Genomic DNA, 18,922 nt, shown 5'->3' on the forward strand with positions numbered 1-18,922 from the left:
CACACCTGCACATCTGCCAATGTGGTATACTGCATCCGCTGTACCCGTTGTGGCCTCCTCCACATCACACCTGCACATCTGCCAATGTGGTATACTGCATCCGCTGTACCCGGTGTGGCCTCCTCTACATCGGGGAAACCAAGCGGAGGCTTGCAGAACACCTACGCTCGGTTCGCAATAAACAACTGCACCTCCCAGTCGCAAACCATTTCAACTCCCCCTCCCATTCCTCAGACGACATGTCCATCCTGGGCCTCCTGCAGTGCCACAACGATGCCACCCGAAGGTTGCAGGAACAGCAACTCATATTCCGCTTGGGAACCGTGCAGCCCAATGGTATCAATGTCGATTTCACAGGCTTCAAAATGTCCCCTCCCCCTACCGCATCCCAAAACCAGCCCAGCTCGTCCCTGCCTCCCTAACTTGTTCTGCCTCCCACCTCAAGCCGCACCCCCATCTCCTACCTACTAACCTCATCCCACCCCCTTGACCTGTCCGTCCTCCCTGGACTGACCTATCCCTTCCCTAACTCCCCACCTACACTCAGCTTTACTGGCTCCATCCCCGCCTCTTCAACCTGTTTGTTTCCTCTCCTCTATCCATCTTCTATCCGCCTCCCCCTCTCTCCCTATTTATTTCAGAACCCCCTTCCCCTCCCCCATTTCTGATGAAGGTTCTAGGCCCAAAATGTCAGCCTGCTGTGTTCATCCAGCTCTGCACCTTGTTGTTGGAAAAGCTCAGCAGGTCTGGCAGCATCTGTGAAGGGAAAAAGAACAGAGTTGTAACGTTGATATAACAAGGTGTAGAGCTGGATGAACACAGCAGGCCAAGCAGCCACGTCAGCTTTCCTGCTTCTATGATGCTGCTTGGCCTGCTGTGGTCATCCAGCTCGATGCTGCTTGGCCTGCTGTGGTCATCCAGCTCTACATCTTGTTATCTCAGATTTTCCAGCATCTGCAGTTCCTACTATCTCAGAGTTGTAACGTTTCGTAGATAGTAGAAGATAACAAGGTGTGGAGATAGTAGGAACTGCAGATGCTGGAGATTTCTGAAGAAGGGTCCAGACCCGAAACGTCAGCTTTCCTGTTCCTCTGATACTGCCTGGCCTTCTGCGTTCCTCCAGGTCCACACTATGTTATCTAAGATGAGGGACTCAGCATTTTATTGTAAGGAGGTGTGGGTGAGAGAAACCCCCGTGCGCTTTCAGCGCAGAAATAAAATGGTGACATCAGCCTCTTTGCCCCCTACACGGAGGGTGGAAACTAATGGAGGAAACCCTGTTCTGAGATTTTTGTTTATCCAATCTGTTCACAGGATGTGGGCCAGCATTTAATGCCTCACCCCCACCCCCCATCCCTAATGGCCCAGAGGGCAGTTAAATGTCAACCATGTTGCTGTGGGTTTGGATTCACATGTAGGCCAGACCAGGTAAAGATGGCAGTCTCCTTCCCTCAAGGACATTGGTAAACCAGATGGGCTTTTCGCCCCAACAATTGACACTGGGATTCATGGCCATCATTAGACTCTTAAATCCAGATTTTTTTTTTAAGGTTCAAATTCCACCATCTGCCATGGTAGGATTCAAACCCAAGCCCCCAGAGCATTACTCGGGTTCTCTGCATTAACAATCCAGCAATAATACCACTCGGTCATCACCTCCCGCCAGGAGGAATCAGGAGATAATTTCAGATGTAGCAAAAAAAAATTCCAAGCACCTTATGCCGACTTGTTCGAAACATTCAAGCTTTTTATTTGAAGTGGTATTCACGATTGTGGAAAATGCTCTGCAAGGCCTGAAGGGTCCTTTTTTTTTGTTAACGACACTGTAGACCTTCGTTCTCACAAACTGCCAGAAGTAGGTTTCACAGAGAGCTGAAATCTCTTTGTTGTGTTACTTCTCCCAAAATACTTTCACTTCTGAAGCTATATCTGCCAAAAGGAAAGGGCAGCTGGGTGTGGTGGTATCATATGCACTAAAGGCCATTGACAAGTGAAAGCAACTTGGACTTTAAGATCCCCATTTACTGGGGTGGAGAGGGTGAAGGCACCACAGAATTGTGACAGTTTCAACCCTGTACCTTGTGATTCCTAATAGACTATAACTGCCAGTGCGACTTCTGACCTTGCCCACCTTAGTCTAACACCGGCACCTCCACATCATGGCGCCCCAAATTACAAACAAAGACTGCTGGAGAAATTCGACAGGTCCAGCGACATCTGTTGCGAGAGAAAAACAGCTCACAATTTGAGTCTGGTATAAGTCTTCTTTGAGAATCCCCAAAATAATGGTCAGCATTAACTATAGGCCAATCTTTAGAAATGTAAGAAATGCTCTGCTAATTGAGGTGTGGGGTAATTAAAAATTGAGGAAATCTGTCTAAGATTCATCGAGGGAAAGTCGCACAGTGCTTAACTTTTTAGTTTATTGGTCTGTCTTCAGAGAACGTTGATGAAGGTAATGTAGTGGATCCAGTGTACCCAGGCTGACTTGTAAAAGGGGTTTGACAACGTGACGCATAAGAGGCGTGTTAGCGAGGACTGAGGTTCGCGGATCAAAAGGATTGGTGGCGTTAAAGATACGGAGATTCTGATTGACCACCTCAGTACATAAGTCCTGGGTAAGAAAGTCCAGGAGTGGCCATCTCAACTCAACATTAGTGAAAGCCCTTAAGGGGTCAGTTAATGTCCCCTGATGGGCCTACAACTCACCACCAACTGAATAACCTGAGGCTCCATTTGTCTCAAAGCACAGCCAAAAGGGCACATTGCCTCCTACCTCCCTGACTCTTGCCTCCTACCTCCCTGACTCCCACCTCACAAGAACCTGAAGAAAAGCATTTGCCTTCATGCTTCTGAGGTTTGGGGCTCCAACGGTGATCTCCAACACCCACAGCCTGCTTGCTTCTATTGGCTGGCAGCACCTGATGAGGTGAGGCCTCAGTATCAAGGCTCCCGATTCCCTGAGAAGCTTGTCCATCAGCCCACAAGCAGCGAATTGGATCTTGATCCTGGGAACTTTCTCTCTGGTTGGGACGGGGTGTCAGCATCCCCAGTGACAAGGCACACTAAGCCTGAGCTTAAGACTTCAGGTAGATTGGAAAAGCTGAGACAGACATAGGGGATGCTGAAGAAACTCAGCAGGCCTGGTTTCACGTGTGAAGACAGAGAGAAACAGAGTTAATGTTGCGATGACTCTTCTTCCGAACTCTTCAATGAAACTGGACTTGAAACGTTAAATCTGTGTCTGTCTCCACAGACCTGCTGAGCTTTTCCAGCATTCTCCATCTTTGTCTCAGGTTTCCAGCCTCTGCAGTGTTTTGCTTCTACCGCAAAAAAAAGAAGCTCAGATTGAGTTTCTTGGGAGAAGCGAGACTGAGGGGAGGGTTGAGACTGGAAGGTGGGTTCCTAATCCTGAGATATCCAGGCAGGGAGAAACTGTTCTCATTTGCGGCAGGATTAAGAACGAGAGATAACACAGAAATGGGGAGGGGGAAGGGAGCTCAGAAATAAATAGAAAGAGGAGGGGTGGGCCTGGGGAAGGTAGGTGGGGTGGTGATAGGTGAGTGCAGGTAGGGAGTGATGGGAATTGGTCAGTGAGGTGGGAGGATCAGATAGGTGAGAGAGAAGATGGACAGGTTGTGTCAGGTCAAGGAGGCGGGGATGAGAGGGAGGGTTGGTCATGGGATGAGGCCAGGGATTAGGAAGTTTTGAAACTGGTAAAATCCACATTTACACCATTGGGCTATAGGTTCCCGAGATGGAATATGAGGTGCTGCTCCTCCAGTTTGTGGGTGTTTAAGAATGAGAGGGCAAACTTTGAGACTTGAGTGACTTACTACTACTACTTGATTGTATAATTGGCATTGGAACCAAGGGCAAAGGAAAGCATGGTCAGAATTTGAAAAGCACTGCCTTGTGACGGTTTGAGGGGCAAATTTAATCACGGTCTCCAAAAGGAAACCCGATCATTATTTAATAAGAAAAGAAAAATTTGTGGGGGAGGGAAAAGTAGGGTATATATAGATGAGCCAGCATTGACCTGATAGGTTGATTGGCCTGTACCTGTGCAGTAAAGTAGCCGTAGTCCTAGAGAGAATAATAGTGGCAAGTTTAACCTGAGAGTCACCATGCCTCAGCTGATGGGTTGAGGAGAGTCTTTCACCTCCGCCAGTGAAGAAATTGATGCCATGCTTCCTTACCAATTGATTCCTTGCTCTGTCTCATAAGCCAGAAATCTGAGCTAACCAAGCCCCTGCCTACGCATTACTTATCTATGACTTTATAATTCTTTGATTTATGACAGTCCAATATTGACTGAAGAATTTGACTGTTCAGAATTTACAATTCATTATTATCATACATGGGACCAGAACCTCTGCCAAACTGTCCAATCCTCTGTGTCTCATTGGAAAGCTGAGACCCACTGTTTGGAATACTTACTTTTTTGAACATGGCTGGAACTTCTCTGTAAGACATGTACTGAAACAGATCCCAGTCAAAACTGCTCCAACATGATTGAAAATGTGTGATACCTAGCTGAAAGACAGGAAAAGCTCACGGATGTTGCCGGAAAATGCTTAAATTCCTGACTGTCCTTGCCACTCATCATCAGCATCATCACTGACAAGAAGTATGATTAACCACCTAGGAAATTCCGCGTCATTGATCATGTGTTCTGTGGGTCCTTGCATAACCGATGAGTCTGATTCTAGAGCCACATCTCGGACCACAGCTGTTTCAGGGAGGTGGAATTGGTCCTCAGCCTTGAGTGGCAGAGATGATTTGCTTCGGCTGAAGGAACTCAGCCATCCCAATTTTGTAGCAGGCCCAACTCAGTTGGTTTTGGATAATCGAGGCCTCAACACTGATGTTAGCACACCTGTCCTCCCTGCTGTGGTGGAGGATCCGTCTCAAGAGGTGTTGATGGTGTGTCTCAAGGGCTTTGAAGTGGCATCTATGTGAAGCCCAATTTTTGAGGCATATAGACGCAGGATGACTGCCTTATACCCAAGGATCTTGATATCAGCACAGATGACACAGTCTTCAAGGACTCTCATCCATTCAGCTTGCCACAAAACACTTCAATTCCCACCTCCAACTGCCACTACCTCCTGTAACAACCCCACAAAAATATCTATGCAGTTAAGTTTGGAAGCAGAAAAGATTTGTGTGATCGATAGACAATGGGACACTACTTTACAATAAAAAGTACATAAATTGTAATTGAATGGTTATGAATTTTGCAAAGCATGCAATTATTGCACCGTATGTTAAACATGTTTGTAACTGCAATCACCTGATTAGTTTTATATTAACTGTTTTATAAATGATAAGTGCAGCAAGCTTGTTATTAACTGGCACCTATGGGGACCAGGAGTGTGCTGGCTTGTCAAAATATTTGGGATGATCAAGAGGTCCATATAATTAACGTAAAAACACACACTTAAGTGATAAGCAACACAATGCAGAGGAGGGTTTTATTTACAGCACAAATCACTTCAATAATATTGCAATTTCGCCCTAATAAAACTTACCAGCAGAGAGCCCTCTCACTTACACCCTCAACTGACTACTTGGACATCGTGAGAGACTGTGGTATTTGTGGAGAAATTGACTTGAAATATTTGATATTTTGTGTGGCCGTTCAATTAGACAACAAGTATATTTACATTGAGGTAAATAAATTTTGAAAACTTAATGACTGGACACAACAATGTGGTAAATTTTGCGATATTTGTGCCAGTTTATCAAGTTCACAAGGTGCTATTTAAAACAAGTTTAGAGACAAAAAAAACTGCAGATGCTGGAATCCAAGGTAGACCAACAGGAGGCTGGTAGGACACAGCAAGCCAGGCAGCATCTGGATCTTGGCTTGCTGTGTTCTTCCAGCCTCCTGTTTGCCTGCCATTTAAAACAAAGCTTGCTGTACTTATCATAAAAGGCACTGTGTTGCAACTGCTCTTTCTTTTCCTTTCCACTCCCTTAAAGGAATCTGCAACCTGTTCTGATTAACCCTAGCTGCATTCAGATGGGATTGAGCCGATTTGACCAACTGGATCGTTTCTTGTCTTCCAGTAGTTCTTTTCTTAAGTAGTTCGTGGGATGTGAGCATCACAGGCTAAGGTGGCACTTATTACCCATGCTCAACGGATTCAGAGAGTAGTCAACTGCATTGCTATGAGTTTGGAGTCTTTCAGGAAAGAAAAACCAAAATAACTGTGGATGCTGTAAATCAGGAACAAAAATAGAAGTTGCTAGAAAAGCTCAGCATCTGTGAAGAAAAAATCAGAGTTAACGTTTCGGGTCCGGTGACCCTTCCTCAGAACATGTCCTTTAGGAAAGGAAGTCTAGATGTTTGCCAGGAAGATTTTCTTTCCTAAAGGACATTAATGATCCAGATGATAAGCCCCAGCCTATTCAGCCTCTCCCCTGCAACTCAAACCCTCTAACCCTGGCAACATGCTTGTAAATCCTTTCTGAATCCTTTCGAGTTTAACAACAGCTTTCCTATAGCAGGGAGACCAGAGTTGAATGCAGTATTCTACAGGTGGCCTTTATGAGAGTGGTTACATGGCAACCATCAGGTTAGCTTGTACCCTACATTTTCTTTTAAATATTGAATGCAAATTTCACCATTTGACAAAGTGGGAATTGGAATAAAAGGGTCTTTTTTCCGAGTGGCAGCCAGTGACTAGTGAGTACAGCAGGATTCAGTGCTTGTACTTCAACTGTCCACAGTAGATAGTAATGAGGGAACTAAATGTAATATTTCTAAGTTTACAGGCAAAGCAAAGCTGGGTGGATGTGAAGGGGGTGCACTCAAGTTTCAGAAAATTCAGTGAGTGGGCAAATGCATTGCGGTTGAAGTATAATGTGGACAAATGGGAGGTTATCCACTTTGGGAGCAAGAACAGGAAGGCCGATTATTAACTGGATGATGATAGATTGGCAAAGGGAGAGGTGCCATGATACTTAGGTGTTCACCAGTCATTGAAGGTAAGCATGCAGGTGCAGCAGGCAATGAAGAAGGCATGGTGGTCTTCATAATGAGCAGATTCAAGTACAGGAGCAGGAATGTTTTGCTGCAATTGTACCGGGCCTTGGTGAGACCGCGCCTATTGTGTGCAGTTTTGCTCTCCTTACCTGGAGGGAGGATGTTCTGGAAATGGAGAGAGTGCAAGGAAGGTTTGCCAAACCAAAATGTCGGATGGCAGGACTAATATATGAAGAGAAACTGAATCAGATTTTTTCTGGATGACAAGAAGTAACAAGTGGGGTGGCACAGGGTTTGGTCCTTAGACCCCAACTATTTAAAATAAACATTAATGACTTGGGCACAGGGATAGGAGGCTCTGTAGCCAGATTTGCTGACGACACAAAAATAGGGGGTAAGGTAAATAGCAATGAGGAAATAAGAACCTTACAAATGGATATAGGTAGGTTAGGAAAGTGAGCCAAAATGTGGCAGATGGAGTTTAACGTGGATAAGTGTGAGGTCATGCATTTTGGTTGGAAAAATGGAAAGGCAACCTACTGTCTAAATGGGGAGAGACTTTGAGCTGCTTCGGTGCAGATGGACCTGGGTGTCCTCATTCATGAGTTACAGAAAGCTCGCATCCAGGTACAGCAGATAATAAAGATATCGATTGGAATGTTGGCTTTTATAGCAATAGGAATAGAATATAAAGACAAGGAAGTATTGTTGCAACTTTACAAGGCGTTGGTGAGACCGCACCTGGAGTATTGTGCACAGTTTTGGTCCCCTTATTTTAGGAAAGATGTAGTGCTTTTGGAGGCAGTACAGAGATGAGGGTCACTAGATTGATCCCAAAAATGAGGGGTTTGTTGTATGAAGAGAGATCAAACAGTTTAGGTCTATACTGTCTGGAATTTAGAAAAAATAGGGGACATCAAATTGATGTATTCAAGATGATAAAAGGTATAAATAAAATAGACGTGGAGTGAATGCTTCCTCTTGAGGGACATTCTAGGATGAGGGGTCGTAGTCTTAGGATAAGGGGTAGCAAATTTAAAACAGAGTTAAGGAGAAACTACTTCTCCCAAAGGATCATGAATCTGTGGAATTTGCTACCCCAAAGTGCAGTGGATGCTGCGACAGTGAGTAAATTTAAGGAGGAGTTAGACAGATTTTTAATTGGTAATAGGGAGGGTTATGGGGAGAAGGCAGGAAAGTGGGGGTGAGGAACATATCAGCCATGATTGAATGGCGGGGAAGCCTTCGATGGGCCAAATGGCCTAATTCTGCCCCTATTTTTTATGAACTTATATTCTGAAGAATGGGAATCTCACTGAAACTAGGACTAGACAGCATATGTGCAAGAAGAATGTTCCTGATGACTGAGAAGTCCAGAACGAGAGGTCACAGTCTTAAGGGTGCGAGGTAGGCCATTTGGGACTGAGATGAGGAGAAATGTCTTCACCCAGAGAGTGGTAAGCCTGTGGAATTCTCTGCCACAGAAAGCAGTTGAGGCCAAACATAAAATGTTTTCAAGAACAAGTTAGACATAGCTCTTAGGGCTAAGCTAGCCCCCATGGGGAGAAAGTGGGAACAAAGTACCAAGCTGGATGATCAGCCATGGTCTTATTAAATGGCAGGGCTGAATGGCCTTCTCCTGCTCCTATTTTTGATGTTTCTATGTTTCTCTGAATTGTGTCCCCAGAATGTTAGCTTGGTTTAATACTCCAGTGAAATTACCACTGTGTCAATGTACGTTTGATTTTGAGATCCTGTTGCCAGGAATGTGGGTTGTGAAGGGACATGAGTAGGAGCAGAGCTGGGATGGCAGATATTTGTCCCTTGTAGTGTCAGGACAAAGGCTAGAAAATCAGGATTTGTGGCTCAATCCCTGGCCTTGGGCCTAGTAAAATGCCTGAAGCCTTCCCCTTCACCAGAGTTTACAAATCCTAACCTCCCCACACCTAAGCAACACCCCCACACAACTTCCATCACCCCCTAGTCTTTTAAATTCCACCAAACCATCCATCAAAATAGAGTCATAGAGCTATACAGCATGGAAACAGACCCTCCAGTCCATCTCATTCATGCCAACCAGATATCCTAAATAGATCCAGTCCCATTTACCTGCATTTGGCCCATATCCCTCTAAACCCTTCCTATTTGTGTACCCTTCCAGATGCCTTTTAAATGTTGTAATTGTACCAGCCTCCACACTTCCTTTGGCAGCTTCTTTCATACACGCACCACCCTCTGTATAGAACATAGAACATTACAGCGCAGTACAGGCCCTTCGGCCCTCGATGTTGTGCCGACCTGTGAAACCAATCTGGAGCCCATCTAAACTATTCCATTATCATCCATATGTTTATCCAATGACCATTTAAATGCCCTTAAGGTTGGCGAGTCTACTACTTTTGCAGGCAGGGCATTCCACGCCCTTACTACTCTCTGAGTAAAGAACCTACCTCTGACATCTGTCCTATATCTATCACCCCTCAATTTAAAGCTATGTCCCCTCATGCTAGCCATCACCATCCGAGGAAAAAGGCTCCCACTGTTCACCCTATCTAATCCTCTGATCATCTTGTATGTCTCTATCAAGTCACCTCTTAACCTTCTTCTCTCTAACGAAAACAGCCTCAAGACCCTCAGCCTTTCCTCATAAGACCTTCCCTCCATACCAGGCAACATCCTGGTAAATCTCCTCTGCACCCTTTCCAATGCTTCCACATCCTTCCTATAATGCGGTGACCAGAACTGTACGCAATACTCCAAGTGCGGTCGCACCAGAGTTTTGTACAGCTGCAACATGACCTCATAGCTCCGAAACTCAATCCATCTACCAATAAAACCTAACACACTGTACGCCTTCTCAACAACGCTATCAACCTGGGTGACAACTTGCAGTGATCTATGCACATGGACACCGAGATCTCTCTGCTCATCCACACTACCAAGAATCTTACCATTAGCCCAGTACTCTGTATTCCTGTTACTCCTTCCAAAGTGAATCACCTCACACTTTTCCGCATTAAACTCCATTTGCCACCTCTCAGCCCAGCTCTGCAGCTTATCTATGTCCCTCTGTAACCTGCAACATCCTTCCGCACTATCCACAACTCCACCGACTTTGGTGTCATCCGCAAATTTACTAACCCATCCTTCTACGCCCTCATCCAGGTCATTTATGAAAATGACAAACAGCAGTGGCCCCAAAACAGATCCTTGAGGTACACCACTAGTAACTGAACTCCAGGATGAACATTTCCCATCAACCACCAACCTCTGTCTTCTTACAGCTAGCCAATTTCTGATCCAAACTGCTAAATCACCCTCAATCCCATGCCTCCGTATTTTCTGCAATAGCCTACCATGGGGAACGTTATCAAACGCTTTAATGAAATGCATATACACCACATCAACCGCTTTACCCTCATCCACCTGTTTGGTCACCTTCTCAAAGAACTCAATAAGGTTTGTGAGGCACGACCTACCCTTCACAAAACCGTGTTGACTATCCCTAATCAAATTATTCCTTTCTAGATGATTATAAATCCTATCTCTTATAATCCTTTCCAACACTTTACCCACAACCGAAGTAAGGCTCACTGGTCTATAATTACCTGGGTTGTCTCTACTCCCCTTCTTGAACAAGGGGACAACATTTGCTAGTCTCCAGTCTTCTGGCACTATTCCTGAAGACAATGACGACATAAAGATCAAAGCCAAAGGCTCTGCAATCTCCTCTCTAGCGTCCCAGAGAATCCTAGGATAAATCCCATCCGGCCCAGGGGACTTATCTATTTTCACGCCTTCCAGAATTGCTAACACCTCCTCCTTATGAACCTCAATCCCGTCTAGTCTAATAGACTGTATCTCAGTATTCTCCTCGACTACATTGTCTTTTTCCTGTGTGAATACTGACGAAAAATATTCATTTAGCACCTCTCCTATCTCTTCAGACTCCACGCACAACTTCCCACTACTGTCCTTGACCGGCCCCAATCTTACTCTAGTCATTCTTTTATTCCTGACATACCTATAGAAAGCTTTAGGGTTTTCCTTGATCCTACCTGCTAAAGACTTCTCATGTCCCCTCCTGGCTCTTCTTAGCTCTCTCTTTAGGTCCTTCCTGGCTAACTTGTAACTCTCAAGCGCCCTAACTGAGCCTTCACGCCTCATCTCTACATAAGCCTCCTTCTTCGTCTTGACAAGAGATTCAACTTCTTTAGTAAACCATGGTTCCCTCGCTCGACCACTTCCTCCCTGCCTGACAGGTACATACTTCTCAAGGACATGCAGTAGCTGTTCCTTGAACAAGCTCCACATTTCAATTGTGCCCAGCCCCTGCAGTTTCCTTCTCCATCCTATGCATCCTAAATCTTGCCTAATCGCCTCATAATTGCCTTTCCCCCAGCTATAACTCTTGCCTTGCGGTATATACCTATCCCTTTCCATCGCTAAAGTAAACGTAACCAAATTGTGGTCACTATCACCAAAGTGCTCACCTACGTCCAAATCTAACACCTGGCCTGGTTCATTACCCAGTACCAAATCCAATGTGGCCTCGCCTCTTGTTGGCCTATCTACATACTGTGTCAGGATACCCTCGTGCACACATTGGACAAAAACTGACCCATCTAAAGTACTCGAACTATAGCGTTTCCAGTCAATATTTGGAAAGTTAAAGTCCCCCATAACAACTACCCTGTGACTTTCGCTCCTATCCAGAATCATCTTTGCAATCTTTTCCTCTACATCTCTGGAACTTTTCGGAGGCCTATAGAAAACTCCCAACAGGGTGACCTCTCCTTTCCTGTTTCTAACTTCAGCCCATACTACCTCAGTAGTCGAGTCCTCATAAATGTCCTTTCTGCCACCGTAATACTGTCCTTGACTAACAATGCCACACCTCCTCCTCTTTTACCACCTTCCCTGATCTTACTGAAACATCTAAACCCCGGAACCTGCAACAACCATTTCTGTCCCTGCTCTGTCCATGTCTCCGAAATGGCCACAACTTCAAAGTCTCAGGTACCAACCCATGCTGCAAGTTCACCCACCTTATTCCAGATGCTCCTGGCATTGAAGTAGACACACTTCAAACCACCTTCCTGCCTGCCATGAAAATGTTGCCCCTTAGGTCCTTTAAAATCTTTCCCCTCTCACCTTAAACTTATGCCCTCTAGTTTTGGACTCCCCCCATCCCAGAGAAAAGACCTTGTCTGTTTACCCTATGCATGCCCCTCATGTTTTTATAAACCTGAATGAAGTCACCCCTCAGCCTCTGACACTCTGACAGGGAAAAAAAAAACCAGCCTATTCAGTCTCTGCCTAGAACTCAAACCCTGGCAACATCCTTGTAAATCCTTTCTGAACCCTTTCAAGTTTCACAATATCTTTCTTATATCAGGAAGACCAGAACTGAATGCAATATTCTAAAAGTGGCCTAACCAATGTCCTGTACAGCCACAACATGACTTCCCAACTCTTGTACTCAATGCACTGACCAATAAAGGCAAGCGTACCAAATGCCTTCTTCACCGCCTTGTCTACCTGCAACTCCAATTTAACGGAACTATGAACCTGAACACCAAGGTCTCTTTATGCAGCAGCATGCCCCGGAACCTGCCATTAAGTGTATAACTCCTGCCCTGATTTGCCTTTCCAAAATACAGCACCTCACATTTATTTAAATTAAACACCATCTGCCACTCCTCGGCTCATTGGCCCATGTGATCAAGGTCCTGTTTTACTTTGAGATAACCGGCTTCACTGTCCACTACACCACCAATATTGGTGTCATCTGAAAACTTACTAACCATACCTCCTATATTTATATCCAAATTATTTATAGTAATCTTTTATATTAATAACAAAAGGTGATTAGCCCGGCACCAATCCTTGCAGCACGCTACTGACCACAGACTTCCAGTCGGAAAAGCAACTCTCCACCACCTTGCTAACCAGTCTACAATGCAGAACCTTGTCAAATGCCTTTTCTAGTCCATAGAGACAATTTTTACAGCTTTGTCTTCATCAATCTTCTTTGTCCCACCTTCAAAATACTCAATCAAGTTAGTGAGGCATGATTTCCCATGCACCAAAGCTGTGGTGACTATCCCTAATCAGTCCTTGCCTTTCCAAATACACATAAATCCTGTCCCTGAGAAGAACCCTCCAACAACTTATCCACCATTGACATCAGGCTCACCAGTCTATAATTCCCCCACTTTTCCTTCCCAACTTTCTTTAATGACGGCACCACATTAGCCAACCTCCAGTCTTCCAGCACCTCACCTATAGCTGTCAATGGTACAAATCATCCCAGAATCCCTACACTGTGGAAACAGGCCCTTCAGCCCAACAAGCCCACACTGACCCTCAGAGCATCCCACGCAGACCCATCCCCCCTATAACCCACCTAATCTATGCATCCCTGAATACTACAGGCAATTTAGCATGGCCAATCCACCCTAACCTGCATATCTTTGGACTGTGGGAGGAAACTGGAGCACCCAGAGGAAACATGCACAGACACTGGGAGAATGTGTAAACTCCACACAGACAGTTGCCTGAGGGTGGAATCGAACCCAGGTCCCTGATGCTGTGAGGAAACAGTGCTAGCCACCCAGCCACTATGCTGCCCACATTTCAAATATCGCAGCAGGGACCCAACAATCTCTTCCTTTTCCCACAAAGTTTTGGGAAACAACTGATCAAATCCTGAGGATTTATCCATCTTTACGCATTTTTAAGACATCCAACACCTCCTCTTCTGAAATATGGACACTTTTTGAGGTTTCCTCAAGTTCTCTAGTTTTCATGTCCTCCACAGTAAATACTGATGCGAAATACTCATTTAGTATCTCCCTCATCTCCTGCGGTTCCGCCTTGCTGATCTTTAAGGGACGCTATTCTCTCCCTAGTTACTCTTTTATTTGTAGAATCTCTTTGGATTCCCCTTTACCCTATTTGCCAAAGCTTTCTCATGTTCTCTTTTTGCCCTCCTGACTTCCCTCTTGACTTTATACCTACTGCCCCTATACTCCTCTAGGGAGAGAAGACGGAAATAAACCTCCAGGCTGAATGGTTTCCTCAGATTTTGTGGTTACTCTTTTTGTAGGTCTCCCTCAACATGAGGCATTAAATCATCCAATCCCCTCAGCCCCTTTAACCATTCTTAAACATCTCAGTAACCTCAATATCGATAACTTCATCCAATTTTTTCTCAAGTTTTAACCATTTACTTTCTGCGGGAGCATTTCAATCAATCTGCATTGTAGCCCCTCCAGGATCGATTAACCCTACCTGTGGCATGATTTCTAACATTAGAAACATTGAAAATAGTAGCAATAGTAGGTCATTCGGCCCTTTGGACCTACTCTGCCATTCATAGAAACATAGATACTACAAAATAGGAACATATTAAAGCCATTGGTGCCTTGGCCCTCCTTCATCCTTCATAAACACATCCTTCATGTGTTCAGTTCTGATTGCCTCATTATAGGAAGGATGTGGAAGCTTTAGAGAGGGTGCAGAGGAGATTTACCAGGATACTGCCCGGACTGGAGGGCAGGTCTTATGAGGAAAGGTTGAAGGAGCTAGCGCTTTTCTCATTGGAGGGAAGAAGGAGGAGAGGTGACTTGATAGAGGTGTACAAGATGATGAAAGGCATAGATAAAGTGGATAGCCAGAGACTTTTTCCTAGGTTGAAATGGCTATCATGAGGGGGCATAATTTTAATGTGATTGGAGGAAGATATAGGGGAGACGTCAGGGGTAGATTCTTTACACAGAGAGTGGTAGGTGCGTGGAATGCGCTATCGGCTGTGGTAGGGGAGTCAGATACTTTAGGGACATTTAAGCGACTCTTGGATAGGCACATGGATGATAGTAAACTGAAGGGTATGCAGGTTAGTTTGATCTTAGAGTAGGATAATAGGTCAGCACAACATTGTGGGCCAAAGGGCCAGTACTGTGCTGTACTGTTCTATGTTCTATAAAAACCTAGAAAATAGGAGCAGGAGGAGGCCAAGCAGCCCTTTGAGTCTGCTGTGCCACTCATAGAAACGTAGAAACCTGCAAAATAAGAATGGAAATTGGCCATTCAGCCCGTCCACTCATTATGACATGGCTGACCATCCAGCACTGTAGTCTTGTCCCCCATTCCCTTTAGCCCCAGCTGGATCATTGCCAGGTTGTGGGTTGGGATTTCTTTGAGCCGGGCAAGGGTGGCCTGGAGGAGGGAGGCAGATCAGGAACTGCTTCCGAGGGACGGCTCAGCGAGGAAGCTAACATCCTACACATTGACTCTCCTGGGAGACGTGTTAATGTTTGCTGCTGGGCTAATATTAGAAATTGCAGTCAGAGCTGATGAGAAACGAATATTTGAACAGTATCCATGGGTGTGGGCTGTTGTTTCTCGGTATCTAATCGCAGATGCAAAACAGAAAAACTAAAACCCCAAACAAGTTGTTTGTTTTATCACATCCCTTATCGCTCAAAGCCAAGGTCACACTGAAAGCGAAGGGAGAACCGCACTGATCACTCTGCAGTTGTGCATTGCAAGCCTTCACTCGGAGATTCAATGTAACGTGCGTGGGATATTCCCACAACTTGCATTCAAGTGGCACATCGCACAATTGCAGTTACACCTCAGAAGTGTTTTCGGAAGCAGCGCAGGACGGTTGACGTACCTGCGATACTTAACACAGGAAACAGCAAGATCAGACAAACAGCTGTGTGGCCAGCAACCAATACCAAACTGTTCCTCTCACCGATCAATTGGGTTTTTTTTTAGCTTTTCAGAATTCCCCGATCCCTTCTCAATTGAAGCAGGATCCCAGGGATCTTTAATAAAAACTGAAAGAACCGCAGATATTCTAAATCAGAAACTAAAACAGAAATGGCTGGAAAAAACTCAGCAGGTCTGAGGAAGGGTCTCTCAACCTGAAACGTGAATTGATTGATTGTTTTTATTGTCACATACCAAAATACAGTGAAAAGCTTCGTTTGTGAGCCGTACAGGCAGATCACAGCAAGCAAAAGATGTACAGATCAAAAAGACTTAGTAGCATACAGGTTACATTGCAGGTTATTTTCTTTGAGGCTAGAGTCAATTCAACAGTCTGATAATGGCCAGAAAGAAGCTGTTCCTAAACCTGCTTGTGCGTGTGTTCAGGCTTCTGTATCTTCTGCCTGATGGAAGAGGTTGTAGGAGATCATTACCGGGGTGCAATGGGTCTTTGATGATGTTGGCCGCCTTTCCGCAGCAGCGAGCTGTCTAAATGGAGTCCGTGGATGGAAGGTTGGCTTCCGTGATGGTCTGGGCTGTGCACACCACCTTCTGCAGTTTCTTATGGTCCTGGGCAGAGCAGTTGCCATACCAGGCAGTTATGCACCCAGATAGTATGCTTTCAATGGTGCATCTGTAGAAGTTGGTGAGGGACCTTATGGACATGCCAAATTTCCTGGGCCGCCTGAGGATGAAGATACATTGTTGTGCCTTCTTGACTGTCGCATCTACGTGGGAAGTCCAGGACAGGTCGTCGGTTATCGTCACCCTGGGGAGCATGATGCTCTTCACCCTCTCAACCTCAGTTTTGTTGATGTAGATGGGGTCGTGTTCTACTCCTTTCTTTCTGAAGTCTAATTTCTCTCCACAGATGCTGAACTTTTCCAGCAATTTCTGTTTTTGTTGTCCATGGGATCTTTCATGCCCATGCGGGAGGCCAGATGGGACCCCCTTTAGGTGAACATCCCACCTGAAGAAAACACCTGTGACAATGTGGCATTCCATCAACTCTGGCCTGGGAACCTTGGCCTAGATGATAAACCTAACCTCCAGTGGACCTGAGGTTGCCCAAAACTCTGCTGCCCATGCATTAAATCAGGGAGCATCCCATTCTCTGATTCCTTTCTGCATTTGTCCCTCAGTCAAGCAATTTTAAAATGCTCCTTTAAAATCCCTGCACAGTCTCACCCTTGCCTTGAACTCTTTTAAAGTTGTTTGAACTTGTTTAAAGGTGCCGTTATTAAAATCACTTGGAGACTGGTGAACACAGGGAATGCTGGAGAAACTCAGCAGCATCCGTGGAGAGCTAGAGAAACAAAGGCACTATTTCAATTCTGGTGTCCCTCTTCTTCCGCTGTGAGTTTCCCTGTGTTTGTTTCAGATTTCCAGCATCTGCAGTCTTGAGTCTTTATTGAAGTTCACGCTGCCTGGACTGTAAAGTTATGCAAATCCATTCTTGTATCTCTCTACTGCACTTCCTTCCTTGCATCACTCTTTTCAAAGTCTCTTTGATCAAGCTTTTGGTGACCTGACCTAATGCCTCCTTTATGTTGATCAGTGTTCTCCTTTAAAGAGCTAACTTATTTTTCTCACAACCAGTAAAGGTAAGGTCAGCACATACTGTTTTCTCATGAGATAGAGAGACAACTTGTGATGGTTTAACCTGCCTCTCAAGAGGGTTGGTTCATTCAGCTGGCTGGCTTGTGATACAGATACCAAGAGTTCAATTCCCACAACAGTTGAGGTTACCACCAAGGTCCCACCTCCTCAACCTCTCCCTTTATCGGAGGCACAGGGACACTCAGCTTAAGCTCACCACCAATTGTCTCTCTCCAACGAGAGACTGGGACAATGGTGACAATGGAAAACTCAAAGCCATTTGGAGGAAATTCACTATTATTTTCCTCCCTGGGTGGTGTGATGGCTCAGTAGTTAGCACTGCTGCCTCATAGTGCCAAGGATCTGAATTCCAAATCCGAACGGCTAGCAGTGAGATGAGGAGAAACTTTTTTACTTGTTCAGATTTGGAATTTGCTGACTGGAATGTTCATTGGAGGCAGATTCCACTAGAGGCTTCAAAATTAGGGGAGGTGATGGCCTAGTGGTATTATCACTGGGTCTAGAGACCCAGATAATATTCTGGGGACCTGGGTTCAAATCCTGTTATGGTAGAATTTGAATTCAATTTTGAAAAAAAAGTATCTGGGAACTAAGAATCTAATGATAACCATGAATCCGTTACTGATTTTTGGAAAAACCCATCTGCTTCACTAATGTCTTTTAGGGAAGGAAACTGCCATCCTTACCTGGTCTGGCCTACATGTGACTCCAGACCTACAGCAATGCAGTTGATTCTGAACTGCCCTCTGGGCAGTAAATGATGCCTCAGCCAGCAATGCCCTCATCCCATTAAAGAATGAAGGAAAAAAAATGGGAGCTAGATCTATATTTGAAAGCAATGAGTTTAGAGGGCTACAGAGATAGGACCAGAGAATGAGACTAGCTCTTTTGGGAGCCAGCACAGACGTGATGAGTCGAATGACCTCCTGTGCTGTAAATTCTAGGATTCCATAAGTTTCAGCTTGATGGGTGAAAGCGCCGGATTGTTAATTTGCTGGTCGCCAGTACGTGGAACTCACCAAAAAGAACATGAAGCAGCTCCTTTTGCGAAGCGTAGCCTTTGGATTCACAGTCACTGTATGGCTCGTTTTCTAGGGCTCACTGCATGAGGGGCCTTAGGGGTCAGATGCTGGTCAAGGGCGACTGGTTACATGCCATTCATTTTTAGCAAATTGAACCTCGGACTCGCAGTCATTCCGAAATGACCTGCAACAGTCTGTGCTAGCCAGTGAGAAATCACAGTTAGTACCTCTAACAGGTTTGAGTGCACATCTAAGTGTGACAATCGCATGAAACGCAATGTGAGAATCAGCATTTGAAGTGGGTGTATCACTGGCTGGGTGAAGTAGCACTGCAAAAATTCCCTTTTCACTGTCATGCGATGGTTACTGTATGTCACCTCCAACACACACTGAGGTGGTTCCTTGGTGCCTGCTGCAGTCTTGTCCTCCCAGGACCAAAAGTGCTCAGATACTTGCCCAGTACAGGCCGAACAATGGCTTTAATAAAGTAAAACAAAACGAGAAG

The sequence above is a fragment of the Rhincodon typus genome, chromosome 45, assembly GCF_021869965.1.
Source record: "Rhincodon typus isolate 14 chromosome 45, sRhiTyp1.1, whole genome shotgun sequence".
Taxonomy (NCBI): Eukaryota; Metazoa; Chordata; class Chondrichthyes; order Orectolobiformes; family Rhincodontidae; genus Rhincodon; species Rhincodon typus.